The sequence below is a fragment of the Oncorhynchus tshawytscha genome, linkage group LG19 (assembly GCF_018296145.1).
Source record: "Oncorhynchus tshawytscha isolate Ot180627B linkage group LG19, Otsh_v2.0, whole genome shotgun sequence".
In the NCBI taxonomy this organism is placed as follows: Eukaryota; Metazoa; Chordata; class Actinopteri; order Salmoniformes; family Salmonidae; genus Oncorhynchus; species Oncorhynchus tshawytscha.
Window position 1 is genome coordinate 18,355,116 of NC_056447.1, and position 19,073 is coordinate 18,374,188.

General features: G+C 42.4%; 2 long non-coding RNA genes across 4 annotated transcripts in view; both read left to right on the plus strand.

Moving 5' to 3' along the window:
- The window catches only part of LOC112218175, a 54,937-nt gene extending 36,641 nt beyond the window's left edge, over positions 1-18,296 (plus strand). For 2 of the 3 annotated variants that reach the window (XR_006079344.1, XR_006079346.1), the window contains one exon: positions 11,156-13,968. This is a non-coding gene — a long non-coding RNA (uncharacterized LOC112218175). Of the gene's footprint in view, positions 1-11,155; positions 13,969-18,235 lie in introns of those variants that run through there. The other variant, XR_006079345.1, reaches the window with a different exon arrangement.
- Positions 14,034-14,809, plus strand: LOC121840057. The gene is made up of 2 exons (XR_006079347.1): positions 14,034-14,623; positions 14,672-14,809. It is a non-coding gene; the product is annotated as an uncharacterized LOC121840057 (long non-coding RNA).
- Positions 18,297-19,073: the final 777 nt, after the last annotated feature.

Below are 19,073 nucleotides of genomic sequence, written 5' to 3' on the forward strand. Positions count from 1 at the left end.
ACTTCACGCTTTTTCAAAGGATGGGCGAGGAGGCCTTCACTGAGAGGCTGCGTGTTAGTAGTTTGCATTCAGTCCATTACATACATGGGGAATTCATGGTCACAAAGGTAGGCCTAATTTAGCCATGGATATACTGTATGTGCCCACTTGCTTATCTTCAAAAGTACATGAATTCGCCTGGCAGTTGAGTGCGCCACCTCACCCCTAAGGCCTTTTTGGTGGGGGTGGCTGTCTACCAGGGGTAGTTAGCTCCGTTGCATGTGGAGGGGCAGATGGCAGGGTCATAAGCAATTGCAGTATTTTCTCTCTCTCTCTCTCTCTCTCTCTCTCTCTCTCTCTCTCTCTCTCTCTCTCTCTCTCTCTCTCTCTCTCTCTCTCTCTCTCTGTAACATTATACCTGCCCAAGCATAGCTCCTGGACAGCCCTTCACATACTGTGAATTGAAGTCCATTATACTGTACAGTAGGTACACACAAATACAGACAATTATTTCGGTGGACTCAGCATACGAATGTGCTCTTGTACACAACAAACACACACACATACACACACAAACGCTCATGCACACACATATACACACAGATCTTTAAAATGTGGAAAGCCGCAATCCTATGAGTGAAAATGTCAAAATGATTATTTTCTGTCCATTTCTAATAACTAGTCATTGAATAAATGTTGTTAAATTACTGTATCGTTCCTTATTTCATTACTGTGTGTGTAAGCTGGGAACTGTGTGTAAGCAGACCACTCATTGTGTTGCAAATAGGAAACTGCAGGTTGAAAATAGACAAGTCTATGAATTTGAACTTGAGCGTTTGAACTCAAACGTCAATTTGTACTTGAACTTGACCTTGCATTTACTCTGGGTTCCCTTTGTGACTGACATTTCCTGTCCATTGAGGTTGGTCCTATAGATGACATAGCATTTCAACATAATATCTGCATTGGCAGTGAAACCAAGCGTAGATGTAGTTTGCGGGGGTTTTTTTGTGGGTTGTAAACCGTCTGGAAAATCAGGTAAATAGGATTCTATATGACAAATTATTTTCAAAGGCCCCAACTTCGATAGTTGGTTTCGATTATTATCACACAGGTAATAGGTCTCGCTGTGTTACATTTTCTTTGCAAACAGTTGTTTTCTCCAAGCTTGTATATAAATGGGATTACTGATTGACGGTTGGTTGCAAGGTGCTTTGAAAGTATAGTGGCGAGCAGCCATTTCCTTCTTTTTTTCTGAAAGAAGAGTTGCGTCTTATACACTGTCCTGTAAAGTTCAATTTGATGCTGCAACATGTCGTCTACCGTCATTCAAACACATTGGCCCGTCCAAGGTAAATAGGCACGTCCAATGCAGCAGAAACATATGCTGCTCGAATGCAAAGTGAGAGCACCTCTGTACACGGCGGTGCTTAAATGTAATAACTAATTGACTTATACAGACAATGGCGGTAGACGTGATCCTCATTGGAAATGCGACATTTTGTCAATGTGTGTATGTAATTGCGTAATTACAAGGGCTTGTCAGAGTTAAATCGGTTAACTCAAGTTTAAAAAAATAACTTTTTGCCATTTCAGTGCACTATTTTCTTTATCACGGTTAATTGCATTGTCTGTAAGCGTTCAGAATACACTGAACACATCCAAAATACATGATCTATACAGCGAAAAACAACAATGCGATGTCCAAACAAGTTGACTCTAAGGTTAAAGAACGTGTGTTTATCAATTCAACTGATTTTGCTTACCGTTACTTTGGACAAAATCAAGATGTCAATATTCTTGTAATGATTTCTGAAGAAATTCTGAATTTGCTAATAATTGCACCAAATCCTGCATTAACTTGTTTAAAAAAAAAATGTGGTTAACGACCTTAATAATGACACAATGCACACACATATAATTTTTTTAATGAATGACTGTACTGAGTGCAATGACCATCAAAGACTATTTGATCCCGTAAAATGTACAGTATATTCTTATCCCCTTTTGTTAATATATTGTGTGTATAATTTGTAGACATTTGGGGGAATTAAATAGGTCAAATGCTGTTTCGCAGAATTTTGAAATATAAATTAGGTGTGTGTGTGTGTGTGTGTGTGTGTGTGTGTGTGTGTGTGTGTGTGCGTGTGTGCGTGTGTACGTGCGTGTGTGCGCTCGTGTGTGTGTGTGTGTGTGTGTGATATTACTTTATTCATGGTTATTAAAGTAATAAATATATTTGATAATTACAGAGTGTTAGCAGTTTAGAGACTTAGTTATTATTACATCATCTCATGAGTTTGGACTGGAATGAAACTAATCTGGACAGAGTTTCTCTTCTGAATAGTTAGAACGAGTGTGATCAGCCCAATTCACATCGCACGGTAAATTCTAGACAAATATAATGTTCATACTTAATAGTCATCACAATTCATCTGGTCTATCATCAAATGTGTATATTTCTCTGTTTAAAAAAGATTTCTAGCAGTAACTCAGGGCTTGGAAGAGAGCCTACTGCATATTGGCTCGCACATTTCAGCCAGTAATCGTTCCTTGTTGCCTATAGTCTGTAATTCATACTCAATTTAGTTGTCAGCATAAAACCATTCATTCTCAGTTCATTCAATAGATTTTAGTGGAGGAATGAGATTAGCATCTTGTTTGGCATTGCAAGCGTAGTGCAATGTGTACATCGATACTTCATGTAATGAATAGGCCTACTGTACAATTGTGATCCATATGTCATACGACGAAGGGAAACATAATTCATTTCAGCACATCACATTTTGATGATTGAGAAATATGTATTATCGGAAAAGTAGGTTTGTCGTGAACAAATTGGATTGATGATCCATGGTTGACGGAAAAAAAGAAAAGTGAAAATAGATTTAACCCTGTTCTTACAATAGGCCTACATTTTCTCTACAGTAACTAGGTTTCAGCATATGATGTGTATTTTTACCCAAATGGTCTTTTGAGGCTCTGTGTGGTTTGACTCATGTGGCACAATGTTCTATGTCCTCTTACCACCACTCATACTGAAAATGAATCACACACCAGCACCACATAACCATGAACAACCGGTGCTTTGTTTCATGTGTTAAATAGAGAAATTGTCATGTAGAATAATTCGATTTATATTCATTAGAGATTAGTATTATTGTGATTTGCGTCCAATATTTTTCTGCTCTGATCTCACAGATCTGAGGATGGTGGCACATCATCACAACCAAAATGCCCACCGGAAATTCAATTTCTCCAGTTAGGAAGCTAGAAATGATTTAACTGGTTCGGCCAACCGTTATTCCTAATGACATTTAGTGCACGGTGTGTTTTTTTAAATCATGTTTTGATCAGTGGATCGGTAGGCCTAAATACAGTGCAGGCTTGTGTCATTTTCAATCTTGCCTTGAATTATTTCTATGATATTATCTTATGTAATCCACTGTATCTATTAGGTTAGCCCCCCTCCAAAAAAATGACATCCCATTCTGAGTTACGTATATGAAACAATGTATTATATTGACCATTACATTTGATTTATTTTAGTCATTTAGCAGACGCTCTTATCTTATTTATCTTAAGATAGCTAGGGGGGACAACCACATATCACAGTCATAGAAAGTACATTCTCCCTCAATGTACATTCTTCCTATCAGCAAAGTCAGAGCTAGTAAAATAAAATAAAAAGTTAGACATGCTGAGCTGGATAGAGTCCTATTTAGGTTTTGGCTAGCTGTTGTAAGCATTTTAAAACGTTGGCAAAGTCCTTTGCATCCATGTGACTAGTTGCTCAACTGAATTTGAGATGCAGGTTTACAGTATTTTACTTTGCAGGTTTTGTGACGATACTTAGGCCTAGGTATTAAGACTGTATTTATCTTGAGAAGAGATAGTCCTATACTGTACATACAAGCCTATATGCCCATCCGCATAGGAATATGTTGAGCTTGTAGTTTCAGCTAGCCAGATTCTATATTGCTGTCAGATTGCATAAGTCAACACTGTTGTTCCTTCATGATCAGCTCCAACAAGCCCCAACTAGCTAAATGGATTCCAATTTTCAACTCTTACTATTATGACAGTTAGTTGGTAGGAGCACCAACCTTGGTACTTAGACCTGCATGTACTGACCCGTAAGTCACAAGGGAAGGACCGTATTTAGCTATATGTACAGGGCCTTCAGAAGGTATTCACACCCACTGACTTTTTTCCACATTGTGTTGTGTTACAGCCTGAATTTAAAATATATTCAATTGAGGTATTGTTTTGTCACTGGCCTAAACACAATACCCCATAATGTCAAAGTCTAAATATGTTAATACCATTTTTTTAAACGAATTAATTACAAATGAAAAGCTGAAATGTCCTGAGTCAATAAGTATTCAGCCCCTTTGTTATGGCCAGCCTAAATCAGTTCAGGAGTAAACATGATCTTAACAAGTCACATAATTAGTTGCATGGACTGTGTGCAATAATAGGGTTTCAAATTATTTTTGAAAGACTTCCTCATCGCTGTACTCCACACATACAATTATCTGTAAGGTAGTCGATGCAGTGAATTTCAAACACAGATTCAACCACAAAGAACAGGAATTGTTTTCCAATGCCTCACAAAGAAGGGCACCTATTGGTAGATGGGTAAAAAAAAAAATTTAATTTAAAAAAAAAAAAAACAGACATTGAATATCCCTTTGAAGTTACACTTTGGATGCTGTATCAATACACCCAGTCACACCCAGTCACTACAAAGATACAGGCGTACTTCCTAATTCAGTTGCCGGAGAGGAAGGAAACCGCTCAGGGATTTCACCATGAGGCCAATGGTGATTTTAAAACAGTTGTAGTTACTCCACAATACTAACCTAATTGACAGAGTGAAAAGAAGGAAGCCTGTACAGAATGAAAATATTCCAAAACACGTATCCTGTTTGCAACAAGGCACTAAAGTAATACTGCTAAAGATGTGGCAAAGAAATTAACTTTATGTCCTGAATTCAAAGTGTTACGTTTTGGGGCAAATCCAATACAACACATCACTGAGAACTACTCTCCGTATTTTCAAGCATAGTGGTGGCTGCATCATGTTATGCGTATGCTTGTCACCATTAAGGATAAAATGATACAGAATGGAGCGAAGCACAAGCAAAATCCTAGAGGAAAACCTGGTTCAGTCTGCTTTCCACCAGAACCTGGGAATTCACCTTTCATCAGGAAAATAACCTTAAACACAAGGCCAAATCTACACTGAAGTTGCTTACCAAGAAGACAGTGAATGTTCCTGAGTGGCTGAGTTACAGTTTTGACTTATATCTACTTGGAAATCTATGAAAAGACCTGAAAATATTTTTTTTTAGCAATGATCAATATCCAATTTGACAGAGCTTGAAGAATTTTGAAAATAATAATTGGTAAATATTGCACAATCCAGGTGTGGAAAACTCATAGAGACTTGCCTAGAAAGACTCATAGCTGTAGTCACTGCCAAAGGTGCTTCTACAAAGTATATTGACTCAGGTGTGTTTTCATTATTGGGTATTGTGTGTAGATGGATTAAAAAAACAGTAGGTGGGGGGGCAGTACATCCTGTATAAACACAAACTCACTTCCTTGACAACTGCTCTGCACTGCTGAGCAAAGCGCAAGAAGTATGAATGCCCTGACTTCTGCGGTATCACCGTAAATGCTGCATGGCCAATGCAGGAGTCTGATTGACCATACGCCCAGAAGCACAATGCACTTCTCTCTCCAGAATGCACTCTTTCCCAATATGTGCACATTCATTGTTTCATAACTTAATTGTGTGAACTGTTTGCGTTTGATTGTTATTGTATATCAATTCCCCATTACATATAATCACCAGTAGTACATTTACTGTTAATTCCTATAATTTAATATCTACAATGTTTGTTATTTTGGTTACGGTCATTTCTGTTAATGCATTCAATATTATTATTCTGTTCTCTTATTCCTGTTCTCCTTGTCGGTGTGGACACATTGTTTTCAGAGTCCACAAGCTATGCTACACTTGTGAGAAACAAGTTTTGGATGATTTCATTTAATTTACGAGTTTTGACAATTGAGTCTTTTGTTTGGAGCGCTCCTGTCAATGTTGAGTAAGGACACGCACGCATAGAAGTATTCCTATAGGCTACCTGGGCTACGAGCAAATGTAGGGATAGAAATGTGCCCATTTGGGGATCTAGTAGTACTTCTGGTTGGCTTAACGCACCACCACTAATGACCTGTGGAGCTTCTCAAAGTAACGTTTTCTTCACCTCAAACAGCAAGCAAACAAAGTCTCTTTTCACATGCATTGGGAATTACAATAGTTTCTCAGTGTATTTAAAACATCTTTTCGATAACTACTCAGAGTGAAAGGGTAAAATGTCATGCTCTGAAATGTCATAAAATAGGCTTCTTATCAGTGCTTGACTTGAACTGAAAAAGGTTCCGGTACTCATTTTGGGCGCTGGTACTGTTTATATTTAGGTGCAGGAGCTCCACAATACTTCTAAGCTAATATTCTATAAGGGGAACAGGAGCTCGAGCAGTAGATCATTTGAGGTGCCTGTACTCAGCTCCGGGGATCTCCTCCCCAAGTCAACCACTGCTTGTTATCCAAGCGCAAGTAGCCTACAGCTGTGAATGTCCCGATGCGGGAAACTCTGAGGGCCCAGAATATTTTATACAATGTTGCAAGTTCGCTAGGCAAGCTTCAGACCGGACCCATTTAGTTAATAGTTGACACAATGTTTCAAGTTCCTTGCAGACTGGCCATGTGTAGCCAATGTGATTCATAGGATATTTATTTTTATCAGGATATTTTCTACCTGCAGGCTGCAATGTTTTTATTTGTTGGCTTTATTTAGGCTATTTTTTACATATTGGCAATGGCAATAGAAGTTACTTTTTAGGTTTGTATCATTTTCATTTAGATAGAATTATGATTAACCACATGATGTTGATTTTGAGATATGAAGACTTTATTATAAAACATGTTTTAAAATGAAAATGTGCATATGAAAACCATAACTGGCACACAGATCAGTAGAAATAGTCAGATAAATTGGAATTCCACATGAGAAAGGTTGCTGACTCCTACTGTAGCCTATTACTGGCAACTTCAGGAGAGTAGTGGCAGAATATGGGAAAGTCAGCAGGAATGGGAGGAGAAAAGCTGGGTCAGGTTAAGTGTTTTTTTTCCTTCTGGTTATCTAGATCTCTGGCGCCCTCTTCAGGCATCAAACCGTAAGCTTAAAGCATCAGACAAACTGGAATTAGTTGATTTTATTAAAACACATAGGGTGTGTCTATATATGGAGAAATACATGTTAAAAAACAGACGACATTCGGTCGACCAATATTATTTTTTTCAGGGACAGCCCTAGAGCTCATAAATGTATGTGTCGATGTAAAAACAACTAATGCTGTTTGTTTGTTTGTTTGTTTACAGAACCCTTTATATTTTATTTGTCATACAATTCTAGAGTTCAATTATACTCTCCCATGTAAATGAATTAAATCAACTTAAATTTGGCATGTTTAAGGCTGGCCTCAGTTATAGATTGTGTTGTCTAGCTTTCCAGGTTCACAGCACTGAGGCTAAAGAAGACTAGAGTGGGTAACAGTGGACACTACAGGTCCTCTAGTCTCTGTGTACAGCAGGATTATATGCAATACAATGGGGCCAGAGAGGGCAGAAGCAGAAATACTGTGTAGGTTTCCCCTCAGACCCCCTAGTCATGCCCTCCTCTCCTCTCCTCTCCTCTCCTCTCCTCTCCTCTCCTCTCCTCTCCTCTCCTCTCCTCTCCTCTCCTCTCCTCTCCTCTCCTCTCCTCTCCTCTCCTCTCCTCTCCTCTCCTCTCCTCTCCTCTCTCTCTCGTCTCCTCTCCTCTCCTCTCCTCTCCTCTCCTCTCCTCTCCTCTCACACATGGAAGCCATTAGCCCATTACGCCGCTGACCACTGAGGATTGGGGGCCATTTTATTCTCTCTGCGTTTATCGGGATGTCATCAGGCACGTCACATGAGATTTATCCATGAAACCACACGAGCTCCACCGAGACGCTGAGCATAGTAATAATGACATAATATTGGACTGGGGGAGAGTTTTGGGGGATGATGATGATTTTCCTCCTCTAACGCTAGAAGTCCCCAATGTAGGCCCTTTGGTCTCAACTTTGACCTGCACTCAATCAGTTTACCTCAGCAGACCAAATGAGCGACTCAAATCACCAGCAAAATAAACTTGCATTTGGGCTAGTTCCAGGCACTAGTTAGTCAAGTTTTAGATAGTTTGTAATGGGTAGTGTACCACGTCCAAAGGGCCCCTTAGTAGAGTATGCATCATTTGGAAGGATACTTGTTTTATGTACCTGCCAGGCTGAGTGATATTCCAGATAGCATTTGGGCTGAGATCCTCTACTAGTTTTTCTTCCAGCACTCATATATTCCCTCCCTTTTTTGGCCTCAGTCGTCGCCATGGCGATTTTGTCCTAGAAAAAATTGCAGACTGCAGAAGTGTAAAGTTAGAGGTAGGCTACTGGAGCAGAGTGTCAGAGGGTTTATCCAGAAATCTCCCACTTGCTATTTTATCCACTCCAATCCCTCCTTTCCTCGCCACCATTTTCTCAAACTAAAGACTGCCAGTAGGAGGAGATTGTTAAACTTTTAGTTGTGTGTTAGATTTAGTACTTTTAGTCAGTGAATGTATCTGAACATGTCGTGTGTTGGATTTAGTACTGTTAGTCAGTGAATGTATCTGAAAATGTGGTGTGTTAGATTTAGTACTGTTAGTCAGTGAATGTATCTGAAAATGTGGTGTGTTGGATTTAGTACTGTTAGTCAGTGAATGTATCTGAACATGTCGTGTGTTAGATTTAGTACTGTTAGTCAGTGAATGTATCTGAACATGTGGTGTGTTAGATTTAGTACTGTTAGTCAGTGAATGTATCTGAACATGTCGTGTGTTAGATTTAGTACTGTTAGTCAGTGAATGTATCTGAACATGTCGTGTGTTAGATTTAGTACTGTTAGTCAGTGAATGCATCTGAACATGTGGTGTGTTAGATTTAGTACTGTTAGTCAGTGAATGTATCTGAAAATGTTATATCTTGATTACATGGTTGTAACCATTTCTAGGTCTTGTAATTTGTTGGATGGTGATATTGTTACATTTACGTCATTAATTGCAACAACAACAAAAACTGAAAAGTGAAGGTTGTTGTGGAAATGCATGTAGTCGTAGAACAAGTGAATACCCTCACACTGTCAAGGCGAAGAAAATGAATATTTGGACCTACAGTATGCTCTTACTTGGAGTTTGGAGAATACAATTAAAGTAGTTTGTTGCTTGCTGTTAACAGTTGGGCATCTTTGCAAAGCGTTTATAGCTCAAATGGTTGCGTTTTACTATGCCATCCTACAGTGTGTCTTGGTTCACCCACACATCACAGATACTGTATGTCCCCGGCCTTCTGCAGTCTGCACCTTCTTCGTCAAGCCTTTTGACTTGTCAACACAGTACAGTTCCACTGCCACTGCTCCGTCGTCACAGGAGTCGGGTTCCTCACAGCAGGGCCATAAACATGCACGGGCATAGGGCCATCTTGCCCTACTGTAATTACAAACATTAGAAACAATATATAAAAGACCCCTGGCTGCCTCTGCAAGGCTACATACTGCAGCTGCAATTAATGTCCTTGTGCAGAATTATCACCCTTCAGCAGCACGGCTAAGTGGAGGCTGTTAATTGGTGGTCCTCTCCTCCAGTCCAATAGGAACAGCCCTTTACTTCTCTCCTTCTCTCTGTGCTTTGTTGAGCGTTGACTAATGACGATAACTAACTACCCCCATCCTCCATCCTTTTCACCTCCACACACTCGCCATCACATGGGAGATCTGTAGGCACACACACACACACACACACACACACACACACACACACACACACACACACACACACACACACACACACACACACACACACACACACACAAGGGCCCACCCTGTCCATTAAGACAAGTCAACAGTTTTTCCATAACATTCCATAAACTCCCTTTAACATAGGTCAACTTGTGCTACAGAGAGATATAGCAAATCCTCCTTGTTCAAAGTCTAGCTGTTCCACAAGGTCTTAGACCAAAGGACAATATATTTTCATGCGTCCTTGACTTGACAAAATTCAAATGGCACGTTTTTTGCATTCTTGACAACGTTCAGCATTTTTGCCTATCACGCACATCCTTGTACTTTTACGGGAAAAGATGTAGCACGATAATACAAAATGTACATACGTTTAAATTCTTCTTTCGCTCTGCAAAATAAAAGAGGCCCATGATTTTGTCAGGTAATTTACCTTCATGGTTAGAACTGTCTCCAATTACGGCGGCAAGCCTGGAAACTTTTGTATACCGTGTGTGGGTCCGAGTACCACTTGGAACAAACTAAATTGTTAAAAATCCTACTGCTAGTCTTTGAGTCAAATAACGAATATGTGATGAAGTAGATGATAATAAATAAAGTATATAAAACATTGTGCATTTAAATGTACATGTCTATGTAATATGGAATATAATTAGCGGTGTGTCTAGGTAAAGAAAGAAGCACTTCCTCATTATTGAATCTTTATTTAAACGATGTTGGCTGCCCTTCCCTTCTTAACACACTACCACAATCAGTGTAACTTCTACATTTCAAACAAAAAATATATATAATCTGTGATTCCAACCCTTGCAGCCACCTTACACTCTGAGCTATTTCACCAGGCCTTATAAGGCATTTGATATAGGTCATTTGTTGAGCAAAATGTTGTTGTGTTGTTGGTGTTGTGGTTGCTAGGATTTTTGTTGGTGCCGATGAATGTTTTGGTGTGTGTGTTCAGTGTTCAGCAGAGGGAGCAGAGAGATTGTGGTGTGGTACATCCTCCACTAATGAGTTTCCTTGCCCAAGTCAGACTATGGGGAGAATATGGGGTGAGCTCATTAGTCAGCAGACTACAGAGACTGGATCTATCTATCTCTCTCTTCTTCTCACTCTCGCTGTTTCTCTCTCTCTCCCTCTCCCTCTCTCTCTCTCTCTCTTTCTCTCTCTCTCTCTCTCTCTCTCTCTCTCTCTCTCTCTTTCTCTTTCTCTCTCTCTCTCTCTCTCTCTCTCTCTCTCTCTCTCTCTCTCTAGTCTGCATGACTGACTCAGACCTTGGCCGATGGCACGGGACTTTTGGCCAATCAGAGAACCCCATGGTCAGACAGACGGACAGCCCTAGCAGTAAGTAACTTATTGTAAGCTATTTTATAATACAATTTGTAATATATCATATTGTATAGATTTGGATTTGTTTAGTATTTATGACTGCCTCATCTTAATTTGAAATAGCAATTACAATTACGATTAAGTGCAAGTGGCTAAAACACACACACACACACACACACACACACCGTACCTAATCTTCAGAATCCATTGGGGCATAAAAAGTTCTATGTCTAGCCAACCACCGCTATCTCTCTGCTGTGCCTGAAACCGTTACAAAATGGTGTCCGCTCTCTGCCTTCAGCTCCCCCCAGCCCCCTGCAGCTCAGCCATCCATTTTGTGTGTCTCTGCCAAAGTAGTCAGGTAGCAGGATGAGAGGAGAGAAAGAGAGAGAGAGAGAGAGAGCGAGGAGTTGTCCAGAGAGAGAGTAAAAGTGAAGGGATGGGGTAGGCTAGATGGGGCACGAGGAGAGAAGAGGGCACTAGTCCAGAGGATATTGGGGGGAGAGAGGTATGTTAATGTACAGTGACAGGAAGGAATACAGAATCTGCTCTTTTCTTATTTGGAGGTTTAATTGTTGCCGACTGACTGACTGACTGACTGCATACAAAACAGCCCTGAAGACAGCACCGCTGGACCCTTCCCAGCTCCTCTTCTCAAAGAGCTGACCTTGGGCAGACGCCATAAACTGTGTTTTTCCATTGGCCCAAAATGTGATGCTGGCAAGGCCTGCAGCTGCACAAACCCCGTCCCCCCACCCCAGCCCCCTCCGTGCCCCGCCCTGGCTCGACTCCCCCAGCAAGTCTGTGCCTGGCCTGACCCGTAACACAACCTGCCTGGCCTGCTTATGGTGCAGAAGAGCCGGGGCCGCCCGAGCTCTATCCAATGCCCCTACCATTTCCCCAGCCCAAGCTCCAACCTCAGCCCAGTACCAGCCCCATGCCCCATCCTCAGCCAAGCCCCCAGCCCCAGCTCCAACCCTGACCCCAACCTCAGACCCACGCTAAGCCCTAAACCTCCAATCCTTAGCCAGTACTGCCCGCGGCTCTGGAATTCTGCGCATGCCAGGCATTCGATTAGACAGACATAATAGTGTATAGATCCCATGCTGCCTGGCCATACTACCACAGTTATATGGACAAGGGACAAGGCTTCAAAGACCCATGGTGTTTAGCTATGCTAAGCTAACTGTGCATCATTCCTTTATTAGTAATGTTAGCAAACTCAAATATTGCCCCCTTTTAGCCTATAGCCTATAGGCTACCAGTAGACCCACATAGACTCATCAGAAGCCTACGTTAGGCTGTAGAACACTGTTCTGACAGGCAACACCCCCATAGCTCAGTTCTTTCGTCCTCTCTCTCTCTCTCTCCCTCTCCCTCTCTCTCTCTGGATACATTTCCCCGTGCTTGCAGTCTAGACCGGACCTTGTGGAAATGATACTGTGAAGTTGCCTGGCCTCTGGTGGGCCTGCGTTTGTTTATGGTTACACACAAAGCAGATGGCCACGCAACATGGGTGCATATCTCACACTAACACTCACTGACACTGCCACAAGCACACACACACTCACCCACGCACACACTCACACTCTCGCACACTCACACACCTGAGGAACAATCGAGTTGGACTCGTGAGCTATTTATTTGATCTCTGATCTCTCTTTCTATTCTCCCGTTATCAATGGGTTTCATGATTGTCCCATGTGACTCATGAGGATACTTAACTTGAGTAACTAGCTAGCATTGACAACAGTGGTTTACATGGCAGACCTGATCCTGCCAAGGGCTCAAATGGTAAAATACAGCAGCTAACTGTAGCTAACTGTATGTCGGCTATAGCTAACATTAGCTATTTGTAGCTAACAGTACAATAGATAACTGTACAGTAGTAGCTAGCGGTATCATAGCTAAATGTACAGTAGCTAACCATCCTAGCTGCTAACCTGTTCATCAAAGTTACTGTATATACATTAGCCCCCTGTCCTCCCACTCTTTCAGCCAGTTCAGAGGCAGGGAGAGCGAGGAGAGGAGAGGTATGTGTCCCACCCTCTATTAATAGACAGATGGAGCTCTGTGTAGGCAGGGCGCTCCGCGGCAGGCGCAAGTCTCGTCAGATGGCCAGGCGCTGGGGTACCGTCAGATCGAGGGGTGCAGGGGGGACAGCCAGAGTGGAGGGTTGGATGTGTCAGAACTGTTGATTTGTCTTAATGGACGGGGGGCCACCGGGTCACCAGGAAGATGCATGACTCCATCAGTGCTTCTGTTAGCATGGTGGCTCGTGGGTATTAGTGGGACTATGGCCATTACTGACACGAAGGACAAAGGGGCGATAAGACCTGAGGAGTGAATAGAACAGGAGCCATAAAGCAGGTGGGCAGAAGAGTATTTTGGGTCATATTGCTGATCACACTCTACAATAGTGAGCCTGGAGGCTACAGTTATGGCTGGCCTTTCTGGATTCTTTTTGAGAGAGGACCAAATGCTAAATGTTTCTCTGTGCTATAGAATTGGGAAAATCACATTTCTATCACGTTAGTGTTTGTGTGTGTGTGTGTGTGTGTGTGTGTGTGTGTGTGTGTGTGTGTGTGTATGTGTGTGTGTGTGTGTGTGTGTGTGTGTGTGTGTGTGTGTGTGTGTGTGTGTGTGTGTGTGTGTGTGTGTGTGTGTGTGTGTGTGTGTGTTTTGTGTTTTACTATAAAATTCAGAAAAGTGGGGACATTTAGCCTGTCCTCACTTGTGCTATTTTAGGGGTTAGGTTTAGGGTTAGTCATTAGGTTTAGGGTTTGGGATAAGGGTTAGGGTTGTGTGTGTGTATCTGTCTGTCTGTCTGTCTGTCTGTCTGTCTGTCTGTCTGTCTGTCTGTCTGTCTGTCTGTCTGTCTGTCTGTCTGTCTGTCTGTCTGTCTGTCTGTCTGTCTGTCTGATGAGAAACAGCTGGTGGGTAAAGCTCCCTGCTCTGGGTGATCCATGCTGCATGCCTTGTCACTGCGATAACTGAGGCCATTTTTCTTCTCTAAAGATGAGGTTGGTGCTAGGTCAGCTAATGTTGGTTAATGCTGCTTCCATACAGGCCATGTTAACGAGGATTTGCTATGTGCTAGATTATCACAAGATATTTTCTAATCAGACAGACACACATGCACAGGTGAATATCACTCCATAGACAGTCAACATGCACAGTTGAACATCACTCCATAGACAGTCAACATGCACAGGTGAATATCACAGCTGAATATCACTCCATAGACAGTCAACATGCACAGGTGAATATCACAGCTGAATATCACTCCATAGACAGTCAACATGCACAGGTGAATATCACAGCTGAATATCACTCCATAGACAGTCAACATGCACAGCTGAATATCACTCCATAGACAGTCAACATGCACAGGTGAATATCACAGCTGAATATCACTCCATAGACAGTCAACATGCACAGCTGAATATCACTCCATAGACAGTCAACATGCACAGCTGAATATCACTCCACAGACAGTCAACATGCACAGCTGAATATCACTCCATAGACAGTCAACATGCACAGCTAAATATCACTCCATAGCTGAATATCACTCCACAGACAGTCAACATGCACAGCTGAATATCACTCCATAGAATATCAGACAGTCAACATGCACAGCTGAATATCACTCCACAGACAGTCAACATGCACAGCTGAATATCACTCCATAGCTGAATATCACTCCACAGACAGTCAACATGCACAGCTGAATATCACTCCATAGACAGTCAACATGCACAGCTGAATATCACTCCATAGACAGTCAACATGCACAGCTGAATATCACTCCATAGCTGAATATCACTCCACAGACAGTCAACATGCACAGCTGAATATCACTCCATAGACAGTCAACATGCACAGCTGAATATCACTCCATAGCTGAATATCACTCCATAGACAGTCAACATGCACAGCTGAATATCACTCCATAGACAGTCAACATGCACAGCTGAAATCACTCCATAGCTGAATATCACTCCACAGACAGTCAACATGCACAGCTGAATATCACTCCATAACTGAATATCACTCCATAGACAGTCAACATGCACAGCTGAATATCACTCCATAACTGAATATCACTCCACAGACAGTCAACATGCACAGCTGAATATCACTCCATAGACAGTCAACATGCACAGCTGAATATCACTCCATAACTGAATATCACTCCACAGACAGTCAACATGCACAGCTGAATATCACTCCATAACTGAATATCACTCCACAGACAGTCAACATGCACAGCTGAATATCACTCCATAACTGAATATCACTCCACAGACAGTCAACATGCACAGCTGAATATCACTCCATAGCTGAATATCACTCCACAGACAGTCAACATGCACAGCTGAATATCACTCCATAGCTGAATATCACTCCACAGACAGTCAACATGCACAGCTGAATATCACTCCATAGACAGTCAACATGCACAGCATACACACCAGGACGCCTCTCGAGGCCCATATCAGTACCAGAGGTTATAGGGAGGTCAGCTTGTCTGACTTTGACCAGAACCCCCCATGTGTAACTGGACCTGGTCTGCCAACCTGCTCCCTGCGCTATGCGTCTCCCTCTCTAAACCTGGTATGAATAGATGTCCATGCCTGCTCCCTCCGTTAACCCAGGGGGCTAAGAAGCCATGCTTCCCTTTTTAAACGCTCTGACGTGTCTGTCTGGATTCCTCCTGTCTGCACCTGGCTACCTCTCTGGGCTACACACACACACACACACCGGTCTACAGAAGCTCTGACAGGGGGAATGCAGAGAGGGGTGTACGTTTGAGGAGAGGGTGTGTGTGTGTGTGTGTGTGTGTGTGTGTGTGTGTGTGTGTGTGTGTGTGTGTGTGCATGTGTGCAGGCGTGTAGGGAGGTACTGTGTACAGTATGGAGGGCAGGAAGGTCTGTGTGCCTCTGTCTGTAGACAGCCACTGCTTTGGTTAAGTATAACTATATAACTATAAGAAATCTAAGATGTATCAAATAAATGATATCCAGCTCAGGCCTCTAGCTATGCATTTGGTTTGCTAACTTGCTAAGTGGTTAGATGTCCGGATCAAGCTTCTTGGTTACAGCAGACACATTCAATCCTCTCCTGGATCAAGATCCCTGTTGCCTTAATAGTTTTGTGCAGTTTTTTAAAAACAAAATAGCGCCCCTTGTTTGCACATTAGGTAATACCTTATATATATGGTATATATGTATATATGGTATATATATTCTGTACCAGTAATGGTACAGAAACGGTATGATGGTATGAAAATCTGAACCCTGGTGCGGGCATGTGTGTGGGTATGTGTGTGTTTGCATCTCACTGGATGTTGTCAGCTGGTCCATGTTCAAAGGAATTCCTTTACCAGCATAGTGTCAACTATGGATCATAACTCTACAGCCGTCTGCCATATTGGGAGATAATGTCCAATCAGCAAGCTAAGGTCAAGTGTTTTCACCTCGTGAACCCAAACCGCTCCTTTCCAGTAAACATGTATTAAAGTGTGTGTGTCCATGTGTCTTTGTGTCCATGTGTGTCCATGTGTGTGTTTGTACCTAGAAGCCAAGCCTCCAGTGATCCACTTACCAGAACAGTAAGCAAAGCTATGTTTAATAATGCAGGTAACAGAATCCTCCTTAATACTGAGCCGACACAATGGGCCTCTCAAGACTCTCTGTACTGTCCTCTCCTGCTCCTAGGGGATATAGTAGCAGAGGAGCACTATCCAATGTGATTGAATGACTTGACAGCAGGCCCTGTGAAGTGAATGAGAGAATGTATGTGCGTACTTGGGTGTATACTTCTGCATCAACACACCAATTTGGGGTGGCAGGGTAGCCTAGTGGTTAGAGCGTTGGACTAGTAACTGGAAGGTTGCAAGTTCAAACCCCTGAGCTGACAAGGTACAAATCTGTTGTTCTGCCCCTGAACAAGGCAGTTAACCCACTGTTCCTGGGCTGTCATTGAAAATAAGAATTTGTTCTTAACTGACTTGCCTAGGTAAATAAAGGTTAAAAAAAAATTTAAAATAATTTTATTTTCATTTCACCGGGCACTTGATTGAGGGAACAACTCATTTAAAATTACCTTGTTCTTACATTTGGTTGCAAGAAGCCAAATATCAAGTCTAAGTTTTCCCCTTTCTACAAGTAATACATTTTTCCTATTAGGTCCTTTCAGATGCTGCTACCTGACAAGCTGCTTAGAGCCTGATGGAGAGAGGAGGAGGGAGGGAGGGGGCGATAGGCCAGTGTCCACCCCCCTCTCTCTCTCGCTCTCTCTCTACCCCCTCTCTCTCTCTCTCTCTCTCTCTCTCTCTCTCCTCTCTCTCTCTCTCCCCCTCTCTCCCTACTCTCTGTCTCTCTGTCTCTCTCTCTCTCTACTCTCTCTCTCTCTCCCCTCTCTCTCTCTCTCTCTCTCTCTCTCTCTCTCTCTCTCTCTCTCCCCTCTCTCTCTCCTACTCTCTCTCTCTCCTACTCTCTGTCTCTCTCTGTCTCTCCTACTCTCTCTCTCCTACTCTCTGTCTCTCTCTGTCTCTCCTACTCTCTCTCTCTACCCCTCTCTCTCTCTCTCTCTCTCCTACTCTCTGTCTCTCTGTCTCTCTCTCTGTCTCTCCTACTCTCTCTCTCTCCCCCCTCTCTCTCTCTCTCTCTCTGTGATTGTGTGTTTATGCTTCAATCCTAACGATTGTTCTGGGTCTTCTGAGGTGTGTTGAAGCTGTCTTCTCTGGTACAGGACCACACATGCCCCCTTGGTGACCGACTGCCTTTGCCCTGAACTACTTTCAGTAACCATCTCTGTCTGTCTCTCCACAGTGTCTCCTGACTCCTCCTGTCTCCGCCTCCAGTATTTATGCTGCAGTAGTTTATGTGTCAGTTTGTTATATCTGGAGTACTTCTCCTGTCTTATCCGGTGTCCTGTGTGAATTTAAGTATGCTCTCTCTAATTCTCTCTTTCTCTCTTTCTTTCTCTCTCTCGGAGGACCTGAGCCCTAGGACCATGCCTCAGGACTACCTGGCATGATGACTCCTTGCTGTCCCCAGTCCGCCTGGCCGTGCTGCTGCTCCAGTTTCAACTGTTCTGCCTGTGATTATTATTATTTGACCATGCTGGTCATTTATGAACATTTGAACATCTTGGCACAGCCAGAAGAGGACTGGCCACCCCTCATAGCCTGGTTCCTCTCTTCCTTTCTTCCTAGGTTTTGGCCTTTCTAGGGAGTTTTTCCTAGACACCGTGCTTCTACACCTGCATTGCTTGCTGTTTGGGGTTTTAGGCTGGGTTTCTGTGCAGTACTTTGAGATATCAGCTGATGTACGAAGGGCTTTATAAATACATTTGATTTGGACTTAACATCTGTCCTGTCCAAAAATAAATCGAGAAATTACAATAGTGGATCCAAACTCTCATCTCCTTTTAAAAAAAATGAAAACAAGTTGTCCTGACCTGGTTGACTGGGACTAAGGTACTGGAGTACCAGTGTAGGCCGCCGGGTCTGTGATGGTCCTTTGGGGTGAGGTAGTAGGTTGTATAGTTTTAGGGTCATACCCTTCCTGTCAGATAACTATACAACTTACTGTCTTTCCTGAAGTGGCTGTAATATCATCCATCATCTCTGCAGCGCGCCCGCCACCCGGACCTCGATGGGAATATGTACTATGAACCAATTCAAGATGATAACATGCTTGTAATGTCATTCATATGGCATCTATGCATCATTCGGTTCTGTTTTGGTATGGCTCTTTGTTCATTTCAATACTTTTGTTTGTATGATGTATTTATTATTTTGCCATGAAAGGGATCTGCCTCTCTGATGTTC